The 10539-nt window shown below is 66.2% G+C and overlaps 1 protein-coding gene across 2 annotated transcripts in view; it reads right to left on the bottom strand.

The window, feature by feature from the left end:
- The window catches only part of INF2 (inverted formin 2), a 28435-nt gene extending 22137 nt beyond the window's left edge, over positions 1–6298 (bottom strand). For both annotated transcript variants that reach the window (XM_082648563.1, XM_082648562.1), the window contains exon 1: positions 6185–6298. The gene's annotated coding sequence lies outside the window, so the exon portion shown is untranslated. The remainder of the gene's footprint in view (positions 1–6184) is intronic.
- Positions 6299–10539: the final 4241 nt, after the last annotated feature.

The raw sequence follows: 10539 nt of genomic DNA on the forward strand, positions 1-10539 counted from the left end.
AGCAAAATGACAGAAGGAGACCAGCAGCATCTCACAGAGGGAGCTGGGCTTCGAGCAGGCCCACCCCCAGCTCGGGGCACCAGGGGTGAAGGGATGGACCTGGGAGCTGGGTCTTCTGTACGGTTAGTTAGTGCAGAAGGGCCGGGGGCCCAGGTGGCCCACCGTGCCCAGGGATCTGGACCAGGTTGGAGTCATGACCGACGTGGCCGGCTCACACCCTCCTTGTTAGGAGCAGAAGCTGGTGGGAGCCACACAGGGAGGGTCCTGGAGCAGGGAACTGACTCGGGTGAACAGGAAAAGCAGCCGGAGCTGGGGCAGGTGGTGCCGCCCTACCTGGGTTCACTGGGAGGAGGGTCCCTGCAGTGCAGCCCTGAGCTGGGCCTTGTGGGTGTCTGGGCTTCTGGTAAGGGGCTGGGGGTGATCTGGGAGCCCTATTCCCTGGGGATGAGCCAGCTCGGATGCAGGGAGAGGACAGGAAGGGTGGAGGTACCCACACCAGGAAGCCAGGCTTTTGCTTCCAACTGCCCTGAAGGCTCACAGGAACCGGGTCTGTCCTCGCCTCCTGCTGTCACCTGGTCTCTGGGCCTCGGCCTCCCCAGCTGCACACAGGCAGAGCCAATGGGGAGCGCCCAGAGGGCCTGGCCACCTCTGCCAGTCTCAGGGCTCTGGTCCAGGTTCTGGGGGATCCCAGGCCGGGAGGGAGGGGACCGGCTCAGGGGCCAACGGTGACAGAGGCCACTGCCGCCTTCTGGCGGTGAGTCAGCTCTGACAACGAACACTTGAGGGAAGTGATGGGTGCAGACCTGCGGTCAGGGAGTGAACGAGGGCGAGGAACCTGGTGGCCCCGCGGGTGGCAAGGCGGCGTCTGGCCACAGCTTCCACCTGCAGGGCTCCGCTGGGCCGCACGCAGACCTCAGGCTCGCCACCAGCGTCTCCTCTGCATGGGTTCTCTCCCTCAAGACCAGACAGAGCTCAGAGCAGCCTCCTCCAGGAAGCCCTGTGTCCCTCCCCCCGGCCCCCTGCTGCCCTCAGGAAAGGCCTCTCCCAGCAGGGAGGAGGACCCTTGGTGTCCAGGGAAGGGAAGGGGTAGGCCAGCTTCAGGCCCTGATCGCCCTGTGCTTGTCTAGGCCTCAGGGTCTTGGGGTAGGACATGAAGGCCACCCACTGCCTGCCCCAGGGGGCCCCCACCCACCCACCCCCGCCTGTCCTACGTCCCCATTCCAGGCTGCCTGCCCAGAGTAGGGAGAACAAAGCAGCAGACTGGCAGGGAGGGGCCCAGCCTGCACAGCCTGGCACTGCCACGGGCTGCAGCCAGGGCCTGGGGGCAGGGGACAGCTCAAGTTCTAGCTGAGACCAGGCTCTGCTGCTGACTGGCCGTGTCCCTTGGGCAACACACAGGACCTGCTGGGCCCTGGATTCTGTCCTCACACAGGGACGAGCACGTTGGTGCCACCTCCCCACCCCAGTCTGCCGACAGATCCACGGATGCCACCTGCAAAGCGGGCCCGTAACTGCCAGGAGGTGCTGTGCCCCGCTGCCTACCAGTCCACTGTGCGTGACGCCACCTCGGCCAGGCTGCCGTGGCCGACACTGAGCTGGGACGGCGCGTGCCCCTTCTCCAGTCCCGCTCAGCATCCCTGGGCCACCCACCCCCGAGAGCCCGTGCCAGGAGCCCGGCCCTACCGGGCAAGTGGGACCCTGGGCCACCCACCCCCGAGAGCCCGTGCCAGGAGCCCGGCCCTACCGAGCAAGTGGGACCCTGGGCCACCCACCCCCGAGAGCCCGTGCCAGGAGCCCGGCCCTACCGGGCAAGTGGGACCCTGGGCCACCCACCCCCGAGAGCCCGTGCCAGGAGCCCGGCCCTACCGGGCAAGTGGGACCCTGGGCCACCCACCCCCGAGAGCCCGTGCCAGGAGCCCGGCCCTACCGAGCAAGTGGGACCCTGGGCCACCCACCCCCGAGAGCCCGTGCCAGGAGCCCGGCCCTACCGGGCAAGTGGGACCCTGGGCCACCCACCCCCGAGAGCCCGTGCCAGGAGCCCGGCCCTACCGGGCAAGTGGGACCCTGGGCCACCCACCCCCGAGAGCCCGTGCCAGGAGCCCGGCCCTACCGAGCAAGTGGGACCCTGGGCCACCCACCCCCGAGAGCCCGTGCCAGGAGCCCGGCCCTACCGGGCAAGTGGGACCCTGGGCATCGGGCACAAGACGCTGTGTGCTGTTCCCTGCCGGGCACCGAGGGGCCAGGCCCATCCTGGACTTGGTTTTCTCGTCTGCAAAATGGCCAGAATGTTGTCCAGGGACCGTGGGTCGGCTGGGCCAGTACGGTTTGCACAGGTGCCGGGCCTGCCTGGCCAGTAAGGCCCCTCCCAGGCGGCTCCCCTACTCCTCTCGGAGGCGACCTCCCAGGTCCTACCCCTGGGCCTTCGTCCCGGCCGTCCCTCCCATCGCTCTGCCCCCTGCCACAGGCGGCACCGACGGCTCTGCCTCCAGCTGCACGGCCTGGCCCGGCCCCTGCGTCGATAGCCTGGAAACACCAGGCAGGGGCCATGGATGTCCCCAAAGCGGGCAACATCCGATCTGGGCACACGGGGCTGGCGTTCTCAGGCCACTCACGCCTGTGCACGTGGGGCGGCGGAGCCAGGCCGGGAAGGGGGACGGGCAGCACCCCCTCCCCACCCCGGGGCTGGGTGAAGAGCAGATGTCGGTTTCCCGGCTGCGGCGCGCAGGCGGCAGTGCCGAGCTGTACATACTTGGAGCAAAAATGGGGACACGGGCTCGGGGACATGGATGGTGGGAGAGGCAGGCTGCACACCGAGGCCACATCCCAGGGCCCCAGAGGACCGGGACCAGGCCGGACGGGGAGACTGAGGCCCTCTCACCCAGCTGGGCAGGGCCCATGCTGGCACTCACGCCCACATCCACCAGCACCTGGCGAGGACCAAGGTCAAGCTCAGGGATGGAGAAGCCCCTGCCCCACCCGCTGGGTCTGCGGGGACGGCGTGACGCGCGTGGAGTGGGGGAACCAGCACTGTGTGGCACAGCGCGGGCTGGGGCCGGCCTCTGCTCACAGCCGAGCGGGGTCTCAGAGGAAACGCAGGGAAGCCACGCCCAGGGCTGTGACGCGGCCCCGCCCCTCGCCCCCGGCCCACTGCACCCTCTAGCCGGCCCACTGCACCCTCTAGCCGGCCCACTGCACCCTCTAGCCGCAGCGCTCCCCTTCGATGCTAGGCCTCGGCGGCGCCACCTGCAAAACAGGAAGCAGAAACAGCCTCCACCTCCCCAGGCGTGCGCCTCCCACCCACGCGGGGCTTCGCTCCATGGCCCCGGCCAGCTGGCCTCCAGCAGCGCTGGCCTTGCACCCCTTACCAGGGAGGCCTCCACCTTCCCGAGCGGGTGGGCCCGGGCACAACCTCCTGGGAGCCGGTGGTCCTCCAGCCTGCCCTCCCCCTCCCTTCCCACTGGGCCCAGCTCACAGGATGGGGGGGCTGAGGACGCTCTGGCAGCCTGTGAGCAGCGGCCGCTGCCCAGGGCACCCGGGAGGTGCCGCTGGGAAAGCTGCATTGGGGCAGAGGGCTGTGACGGGGCCGGCCGGGCAGGCAGAAGAAGAACGATGGGGCGGGCAGCCCGGGCAGGCGGAAGAAAAAAGCGGCCTTGGCCCTTGCCCTCCTGCTTCGGACAGCCCAGGGAGAGGGGCCTTTTCGTCAGTCACCCACCTGCGACTGCTTCCGCCCCTCCCGCCCCCGGCCACTGCCAGGAGGGTCCACCGCCCTGATGGGCCGGCGGCTCCCGGGCTCCAGGGCAGCTGTCCATCCGCGTTGGCTGCTCTGCTCTGCACTCACACAGGTGGGTGCCCTGAGGGTGGGCCGGCACCCCCTCCCCGCATTGGGGGCCAGGGGCAGGGGGCGCTGCTTGGCCAGGACAAAACTCTCCTAACTCCTAGGGCATCAGGCCTGGAACCCAGAGGCTGCTGCACCCATGTGCTTGCTCTTCCTGTGGGAACTGCGGCGGTGATAAGGGGCAGGGGGACAGCCCTGGCCTCCAAGTGCTCCCCGGGGGCCGGCCAGTTCTCCCCCGGCCCCCGGGGCAGCACGTCCCGCACGCCCAGCGTGGTGGATGCCACGCTCCGGCCACCACAGCGGCGAGGGGAGCATGAGCCTGACACACACAGCGGGGGCTTCACGGACATCTCTTGCCAGGAGCACAGCACTGGTTCTGTCCCCGAACCACCCCGTGTCTCAGTCTCCTCTTCCCCGTGAAACAGACAAGAATCCCAAGACCCACCCTTACCCAGGACGGCGTGAGGGTCAGAGATCACGGTGGGAACGCGGCAGGCTGGTTCACTCGGCCCTCCTCTCCTTCCTTCATTCAGCCCACAGACTCTCAGACCGTGGGGGGACCTCGCCTCGGGGTTCCTCCTCTGGGTGCCCTCACAAGCCAGGGGCTCGAGCTCACTTCAGGGAAAGCCCCCCGCCAGGGTCCAGGCCAGGCCAGCTGGTCACACCTGCACCCAGGGCGGCGGCCCATCATCAACCAGTTACCATCCATCCCTCCTGCGGTTCCACAAACCACTAACTTTTCCAACCTGGAAAACAACTGCACTTTGACGAAAGGCAAATGGAATCTATTCAGGGTACAGCTTCCAGGTCCTAAGTGTGAGGTGTGTGCAATTAGCTCCGACAGCCTGTCAGCACCTCCACAAAGCGGGGGCCCCCACCTGACGGTTAACTCTTTGCCGCCGATGAGCGGAGCCTCAAAGGACTTGCGGCCTGGATGGGTCACGGGAGGGGCAGCCCCACCTGGTCACCTGGGTTCACGCCCCCCCGGCAGTGCCCCCTCCGCCTGCCCACCCGCCCCGATGACCTGTCAGCCCCGAGCTGGGGGCCAGGAACTCTTGTGGAAGAGACGGGAGGGTGGGCCTGGCAGCGGTCGGGACGGGTCTACCGCACCAACCTGGCCCTTTGAGCAGAAGGTTGATGCCGGCCTGGAGAGGAGTGGGGACAGTGCGAAGTCTCAGGCTCCAGACCTGGAACCAGACGCCCACCCACAGCTGCTACAAGAGGGCTGCAGCGTGCCCTACCCAGAGCCCGCCACCCTGGGAAGCACCATGTCGGGGTCTGGGGCTTTGTTCTGGGTCCCCAACTCCTTCACCGCTGGGCGACAGAGGAGGTTCACGCCTGAGCAACTGTCCCCACCCTTCAGGGTGCAGGTGGGGAGACTGAGGCCCAGAGAAGGCCAGAGTCCTGGTCGGTTCCCACTGCCAGAGGGAGAAGGGGGCGGGGCTGGTGGGGAGGGGACTTCGCAACTCCAGCTCCTTCGTGGGTGTGCCTGACCTCTGGCCTTGTTCCTGATTCCCAGCTGGGGCGGGGTCATGGCCACCTTAGGTGCCCTGACTCCTGGTGTGTGTGTCCAGCTGGGGTGGGGCACTAAAGCTGCGGTCACAACTGAGGCCGGCCACCATGCAGCCTGGGGCCTGGGTCACAGAGGCTCAGGAGGCCAGACAGGCAAGTCTCCCTACGTGCCTCCCCAGGAGCAGCCAGTGTTGGCGGAAGCGCGGATTCCCTCCTGAGGCTACGGTCCCTCCCGGGTTCCTCCCCAGGAAAGGGGCCCAGGAGTGGGACCGGAGCAGCACGGGGCCAGACTACCAGCCCCATTCTGGAGGAACGCGGAGTAGTGACGGGGGCTCGCTCCCCCGAGGCCTGCCTATGGGGGTGCCAGGGCCCCGTGTGCGCCCACCTGCATCCAGGCGGCTACAGACCCAGCAGCCCAGGCGGGGCCGCAGGCCGCCGCATACCTTGTGGTGCCACTTGAAGTTGAAGTTTATTTCCCCAACTGTGGCTGATTCATGGTCAGGATGTAGCAGCCGCGAGGCGGGTAAATTCTGCCGGCACCGGACAGGGCAGAGGCCCGGCCGACCCTGGGCCCCACCACTCGAGGGCAGCGCGCGCTCGGGCGGCGTCTCCGCACCGGGGCCGGCAGTCCGGGGTGGGGCGCGAACCGTCGGGGCCGGGGCGCCGCAGGGTCCCCGCCTGGGAGCCGGGATCCCGCCGCCCTGGGCACGGGGCTGCTGGGCGCCACCCCGGGCGCACACGCCGCTCCCCCAACCCCACTCCCCGACCCCAAGCGCCCCCATGGCCCGGACTCAGTTTCCCCGCGGCTCCTGGCCGGCCCAGAGGTAGCCGACTTACCGGGAGGGGACGGCGGCGGAGAGCGGGTATATTAGGCCAGTGCTCGGTCCGCGTCGAGTCAGGAGCCGCGGACTGCCGGCCCACTGCGGGGCTCCGCACAGCTAGGGCTCCGGCTCCGCTGGGCGCGCGGGAGGAAGAAGAGGCACCGCCCAGCCCCGCCCGCCGGCGGCCACGTGGGGAGCGGGCGTCGGCCGGGGCGGAGTCTGCGGGGGGGGGGCGCCGGGAGAGGCCCCGCCCGCTCTTGCCAGTTGGGCCGGGGCGCAGAGGGAATCTCCCCGCGGCTATAAATACCCGGGCCGCCTCCGCCGCGGCTCGACAGGTTCCCGGCCCTGCCAGTTTCGCTGTTCGTGGGCCGGGGTGCCGCTGGGGAGTGAGACACACAGAGCGGGGAAGGGGTGGGGGCGTCCTGGGAAACATCTGGAAGTGGTCTCCCCACCTCAGCCCTCACTGTCCGCCCCCTCCCTGGGCTCCACTGCTCCCCCATTTGTAAAACAGACTGACAATTACGCCTAAAGGTTACCAGGTGAGATGAGCACACGTGGTGAAGTGTCTCCACTGTGGTTTTGTCCTGCCAAATCTCTCCCGAGACCTGCAGTGTCTGGACCATGGTGGGGGTAGTGTGGGTGGAGAGGGCTCATGATGGGCCGTTCAGGGCAGAGGGCGCAGCGCCAGGTCCAGGCGGCTCCACAACCTTGCTCCCGCTTCTCCCTGGGGCCAACCATACCCCTCGGCACCCAGCCTGCCCCTGTCGGCTGGGGATAAGAGCAGCGTGTACAGCGCCTGAAGTCTCCTTGGCTCGGCCCCAGTGAGGGAGCAGCTTCTGGCAACAGGCCGGTGTGGAACGAGGGCCCCTGAGGGCTGGGCACGCCCAGGTGAGCCGCCAAGGAGGGTGCGCTGGCTCCCGGACACCCTCCAGCCAGGGGACGTGTGAATGTGGAGGCCGCTCCCTGACGGGACGCTGCCGGGACTCTGCTGTTCTTGGAATGCGCCCGTCCTTTCTCTAAGGGCCGGGCCTGCCTCTGCCTGGAGGGCTGGCCAGCGCCCCTACTGGCTCCCGGCCCCTCTCCTCGACCCTCCCGTGGAGCAGGTGTGGCTTCCTCCTGGAAGCCTTCCTATCCCCCCCGAGCTGGATTTCAGGCCCCTCCATGCCCTCCTGGATCCCAGCAGTGGGCACCTCTGGGGGTGACACCAGTCGCTGACTCACTGCTTCCCCAACCTGGCTCCTGGCTGCAGCCGGCTGTGGTCAGTGGGTGTGTCTGTGGATCCAGCGGATGGAGAAGTGCAGGGGGGGAAGGTGGGGAGTGACTTTCCAGCCTTCGGGCTGGGCTGGGGAGGGTGACCCAGCTGGGAGAGCACTGTCGAGCGGGGCCTCCGGTGCCCTGTGCCCCCAGCCCTTACCATTGGGGGCGGGGAGCAGGCAGAACCCTGGGCCTCCCCAAGTCGCTGAAGCGGGAGGCCTGGCTTTGGCCAGGGATCTATGGCTTGGCCACTGGGTCAGCCCTTCTGTGGCACACTCAGGCATGAGGACCCCTCCCCTGATGGAAAAGAGGGAAGCTCTCTCGCCCCCAGAGCTGGCTCCTGCCCAGGGCTTTCTGCCTTGTGCTCCAGCCTGGGGCAGGTGGGCACAGTCCCGGCTGTCCTGGTCTGGCGGGTGTCCTGCGTGGCCTTACCCGAGGGTCCGGTCCGTTCACCGCACCCGGCCCCCTCCAGCATACACCCACGGTGGCCCTCGCGCAGGCCTGAGACTGACCCGCAGAGAGCGCGCACCCACGGCACCGTGCTTGGGCCACAGTGAGCCTGCGGAGAGCCTGTCACTGCCTCCCGCTGGGATGCAGAAAACAGATCCGGAGGAGGGAGCAGCGCAGGCTTCGGGCGCTGACGCGTGAGCGCTGGGAGCAGCCCCGCAGGCACGGGAATTTCTCAGAGACAGAGGCCTTCCAGCCCCATGTTTGATGCCAGGACAGACCTGAGTGTAGTGGGCGGGCACTCGTGGGCCAAGAGGGGAGCCTGGGGCCCACCCGGGACCCCAAGCAGCCACCTGGCCTTGGGTTTCGTTTCCTGTGTCAGTTCAGCTCCCAGGATGCTTTTCAGTATTTGCCTTTTGAAATGTTTTTCCTTTTTTATCCTGTTGGGGTGCCCTGATGTGACCCCTGATACTGCTACAGAATGAAGTCAGCAGAACTGTGCCCCCCATCCATTCACCCACCCACCCACCTACCTACCTAACCACCCATCTACCTATTCACCCGTCCACCTACCCATCTACCACCCATCCATCCACCTACCCACCCACCCATCCACTCACCCACCATCCACCTTCCATCTTCCCATCCTTCCTTCCACGCACGCACCCACGCACCCACTCACTCACTCATCCATCCATCCACTCATCCACTGCAGGACTAGGTCTATCTGGTGAGTAAGACCTGGGGTACCTAGCTCTGCTACAGAGCAGCTACGGCACCTCGGGCAACCGTTCTGCTTCTGCTCTTGTTGGCAGGAACCTGACCACGCTGGTCGCCTCCAGAAAGGTGGGCTGTAGTACGGCCCAAGCTGCAGGCTCCGGCCCTGGGCCCCGCTCTTCTCAGCATCCCTGTCTCTCCTTCAGCGCCTCTCCTCTGTAGCCCAGCAGCTTTGGCCACTGTAGCCTCAACACCCCCTCGTGGCCAGAGGTGACGTCAGTCAGGGCCCATCCCTGGTCTGGAGAGGGGAGGTGGGACCCGGGACCAGATTCTCAGAAGGGACAGTGGGTGGGCCGGTCAGTCAGAGGCTCGGGTGGGTCAGTAACCTCCAGCCTCTTCCTCTGAGTAGCAGTCACACACTCAGGAGATCTCATCATTTGCAGATCTGTATTTGGGAACTTGCCTACTCGCTAAAATCTGTTTGTGACCCTAAAAATCACTACTTGTTTTGCAGTCTTTTGCTGACATGTGTAGACCGGCAAAAACTCTGTGAGTCCCCAGCTGAGGTCGGACGAGGCGATGCTCTGTGCCTTCTCGTTTAATCGCATGCTGCAAACACGGCCAATTTAGTGTTCAGTTTTCCACATTTTTGTGCTTTTTCGGGAGGAGATTTCCCCGTTTAAAGTGGCCCCCAGCATAGCCCTGAAGTGTGTCCAGTGGCTCTTAGCACAGGGAGGTTGGACGTGCCTCACAGAGAAAACACCTGTGTCTGAGGGGCATCCTGTCCACGTGAGCTACAGGGCAGCCGCCGCGGGTTCAACACTCATGAACAACACAGTCGTAACAAATACAGTGTCTTTAAACAAGAACACAAGAACATGTAGAAGCAGCTTACGTATCAACTGGCTGAAAGAATGTGGTCCGAGGCTGGTGGGACACTGACCCTGGGCTCCCCCTTGGGCAATGGCTCAGTTCTCCAATATTCAGTGTTTGTGGCGACTCTATAGACCAGAACCGCTGCGCCCTGGGGCTGGCCGAGATGTTGTGTGGCTCCCGCGTCGCAGCAAGAGGCCCATGGGCTCCCGCGTGGACCTCCCCGCATCTGCGGGCCCGTCCAGCCAAGGAAGCCACGAGGCAGAGGGGCGGGGGTGTCGGCAGAGCGGGCCGACCTCTGGGCTCCTGCTCTCTGTGTCCATGGCCACCTCCCCTCTGGTGCCTCTCTGAGCAGCTGGGCCAGTAGTCCTGCAGTCCCCTAGGGCAGTGGGTGGCCATCCCTGGGGAGTGCTGGGGCCATGCCCAGAGATGGAGCCTGCAGAGCAGAGAGGGGCTGGCCTGGGGCCTCCGCTGACCCACCAAGACTTGGACTGTCCCTCGCCTCCTGGACTCCCTTCGTTGCCTCAGTTACCCAGCGAAGGTCTAGTTGGGACTGTGGTTTTCTCCTTGGTTCTGCAGAGATAACCCAGCGTGACGGGGGCACACAGCAGCTCAGTGTTGACTTCTTTATATGGGGCGTGGGGAAGCATCTTTAGCTCAAGATAAAGGTTCTGCAGGAAAAGAGGCAAGAAACCAGGGCCGTGCAGCTCTGGCTCTGGGAGCACTGCAGGGGGCAGGGGTGGCTGCCGGCAGGCACACCCGCTGGAATCCCAGGGGCCTCCTTAGGGCTTCGACGGTGGGGAGGTGCCTGAGACCCACCCTGCCCCAAACCCAGTGTCTCCGTCCACGTAGCAGTTTTCGACTCACCTTGCCCTTGGCCTTGAGGCTGCAAACTCAGAAGGTGGGTCTTCCCTCTCCCCTCTAGAGAGGCAGGGCTCTGGGCAGAGGGCTGAGGGGCAGAGGTGACTTGGGGGGAAGGGAGGGGACAGGGCATTTAGGCTGAAGAACCGGGTCCCCCCTGGTGTTTGCTGAGAGGTGGAAATCAAGGCCGGAATCCTTGATGCTGGTTTTGGCCACTGG

Source organism: Grampus griseus (assembly GCF_964374135.1).
Source record: "Grampus griseus genome assembly, chromosome: 2".
Taxonomy (NCBI): Eukaryota; Metazoa; Chordata; class Mammalia; order Artiodactyla; family Delphinidae; genus Grampus; species Grampus griseus.